Source organism: Amborella trichopoda, chromosome 13 (genome assembly GCF_054954075.1).
Source record: "Amborella trichopoda isolate Santa Cruz 75 chromosome 13, AtrichopodaSantaCruz75HAP2 v2.0, whole genome shotgun sequence".
NCBI classification, from domain to species: Eukaryota; Viridiplantae; Streptophyta; class Magnoliopsida; order Amborellales; family Amborellaceae; genus Amborella; species Amborella trichopoda.
Genome location: NC_142348.1, coordinates 38,550,057 through 38,553,748, shown reverse-complemented (window position 1 = coordinate 38,553,748; position 3,692 = coordinate 38,550,057).

Below are 3,692 nucleotides of genomic sequence, written 5' to 3'. Positions count from 1 at the left end.
CATGATGGATTTGAGACCGCTTTTTCTAAACATTTTGGACTTACTTCAAATAATTATGCAGAATTATAGGCTTTAGAAGAAGTTCATTCTTTTAGTTGTTCAGAAGGGTTGCTTCCCAATACTGATAGAAACATAGAGATTACAAATGGTAGGAGACAATTGTCGTGCCAGGCTCTGGCCCTACAGGTGGTCTATTGCCCATACTTTTCGAGAGGCCAACATGGTAGCTAATGCCCTCGCTAAAAAATGATCGGTTTACTCAAGCGCTACAATTTGGCATAGTTGTACGTGGGATTTTCTTTCTTTTCTTTTATTATATGATTTAACACAACTGCTCTATTATAAGGTTGTAAAATAATATGTTATTCCTTTTCAATTAATAAAAATTTGGGTAGGAGCAATGGTTTAAAAAACGGATCGGTGACCCGGATCGGGCTTTCAAAAAACCGATCCGGATCGGCGAATCGGTGATCCGGATCGGGAATGGGGTGAATTGATCGGAATAAAGCTTAAAAAAAAATCGAAAACATTATTAAAATTCATTCTAAATATTATTTTTTAGGAATTCAATAAAAAATGAGGGTACTCCATTAAGAATTTTTATGTTTTTGAATGAATATGCGAATATTGATATGTTCTTTCCCTGCATGAACCGCCATTCGGCATTTAATTTACAGTATTTCGTGCTCATCCCTACACTGTTACTGTTGGGACTCGATATGTGAATAATATGGCTGGGATAGGGTGGCCTCAGAATCATCACCTCTCTCATTTTCTCTTTGAATAATATGGATTAAAAAAAAAAAATAACAAATTTTCAAAAAAATCGATCATGGATTAAAAAAAAAATCACAAATTTTCAAAAAATTCTATCATGGATTACAAAAAAAAATTCGATCATGGATTAAAAAAAAAAATCACAAATTTTCAAAAAATTCAATCATGGATTACATAAAATTCGATCATGGATTACATAAAATTCGATCATGGATTACAAAAAAAAACAAACAAAAAAAAACAAAAAATTCAATCGTGGATTACAAAAAAAGAAAAAAACAGTTCGATCATGGATTACAAAAAATTCAATCATGGATTACAAAAAACTCTATCATGGGTTACAAAAAAAGCAAAAAACAAAAAATTCAATCATGGATTACAAAAAAAAAAACAAACATTTCGATCATGGATTACAAAAAAAAAACAAACATTTCGATCATGTATTACAAAACATTCGATCATGGATTACAAAAAATTCTATCATGGGTTACAAAAAAAAAAAAAAAAACAAAAAAATCGATCATGGATTACAAGAAAAGAAAACAAACATTTCGATCATGGATTACAAAAAATTCTATTATGGGTTACAAAAAACCAAAAAATTCGATCATGGATTACAAAAAAACAAAAACAATTCGAGCATGGATTACAAAAAAATCGATCAAGTATTACAAAAAAATCTATCATGGATTACAAAAAAAAAAAAAAAATTCCGTACGGGACTCGCCGATTTCGTACAGTGAATCGACGATTCACTGTACAGAATCGTCCGGTTCTCTCTAAAACCGGACGATTTCTGATTTTTTAGACGATCCGGTCCCCTTTTCACGATTTCCCAGTCGAACCGGGCGAGTCCGGTTCGACTCGACGTTTTTTAAAACACTGGGTAGGAGTTTCTCCCTTACTTCTTACCAAAAAAAAAAAAAAAAAACAATCACCGTTAACGATTTAAATAAATTATTAAAAAAAAAAAAAAGAAGCCACTGATCTGGTCGTGTCCCAATTAGGGTAGACCCGGACTTGACCGTAGGCATTCCCACCCCTAATTATCCGCATGGCTACGTGACCCGACCACCGAGACTAAGGGCCCTTTTTCCTTTACAAGGATTAAAAATGTTTTGAAATCAAATGAAATATGAATAGAGGACGTATGCCCAATATATTGAGACCACGCGAGCGCCCTTAAATTAAACCTAGAGCACCTTTACATCCCATCTTTTGAGTATAAAAAAGTATTCCTTGTTTTGATATATGACATCTAAGTTATGACCTTTATCTTTGGCATTTTGTAGGTTGTCATAGATTCTCACTCCTTCATTGATGGCACCATACAAGACAAAGAATAAATTAATTTCCGCACCGGTTCTCTTTAAACTATTTTAAGGATCAATAATAAGAACTACCAATATGGTGGATAAATCGACCAATTTGGTACCAAAGTGGAGACAACATTATTTCAAGTATGTCTTCAAATATTTTATTTCAAAATATCTAAACTAGACTTGTTCAAAGTTTGAAATTCAAACGGCTAAGGCTATTTAGTAAGTTGGCCTGTAACATAATTCAGGCCAAATTATCGAATTGTCTCCTCATGTAGTAAATTCCAAACCAAGAGCTAGGGATAGCTGAAAGGTATAAATTCCAAACCCAAAGCTAGGGATAGCTGCAAGGTAGGTTGGTCTAAGCTAGGGTTGAGAATTTACCTTGTTTGGATCCGAAATTCAAATTTCGGATTTTATCTGGATCTGAGCATGTATCCAAGATTTGAATCCGACGAGTCGGATCTGGATCCAAATTTTGAATCCAAATGGTAATTTAGATCAGATCGAGGTATAGTTGGATCCGATCTGGATCCAACTCAGCTATTAATATATTGTATATATGCATATATGCTCTATAGCATTTTTTATTACCTACTATATAAAAGAGTATGTTTTTATATTATTTTGTAGATATAAAATAGGTTTTTTGGATCCGATTGGGTTTGGTTTCAGATCTGGAACCCATGTTATACTTTTCAGATTTGCATTTAGATTTGAATATTCTAGATCCGATCGGATTCAGATATGAATCCAAATCCCATGTATTTTCATATTCAATTCCAAATCCCGGTGGACCTGGACTTGATCTGACCCATTCTCAGCCCTAGTCTAAAATTGGCACTAAACCCTAGAGGGTTGGCTAAGGCTCAGCTTGACTTGCACAGGACCGAACTTCCCTTGGCCAGGCCTTGCCCTACTCTTGGGCTAGTTGGCCTGACCTAGTCATAGTAATGGTGTCAGCTCGTGCCTTCCTAAACCACTAGATATGAATCAATTTTCTTTTCTTTTTAATTCATAAAGACAATAAAGAAAATATAGCCGGGTGTGGTTGTGACGCTTGGCCCAGGGTGGGTCAACTGGACCAGGGACACCAAGACTTGATTTCATGTCCTACCTCTACCTAGAACAAGATAATTTGACGAAAAGACAAAGCTAGCTTTGGAAACTAGAGCAAGAGGAGCTAGTTTTTTTATTGGAAAAGTTTTATATAGAGCTGAGGCTCTAAAGAATCAAATTAAAGCACACGTCAAAAATTTTATTGGAAGAGGTTGCTTTGATGCCCTAATATCCTCATATTGATCATATCGACATCAAGATATATGAACATGATAAAAAAATGGATATCAAGTTTTGGAAATAGTGCATCTTGTAATGCATTTTTGGACCGGCAATTTTAAAGATTTTCAAGTTTTCATAGATCTGCTTGATCAACACTATATTTTAAGCTTTAAATTTTATAATTAGATATGAAAATATATTTTAAAGCTACCACAAAAATTTTCAGTATTGAAATTACATTTCTCGACACTATGTGACGGAACGCTCTACTTTGATTTTTTAAAGCCTCGGAGCCATACAAAACTGCACCCTTTT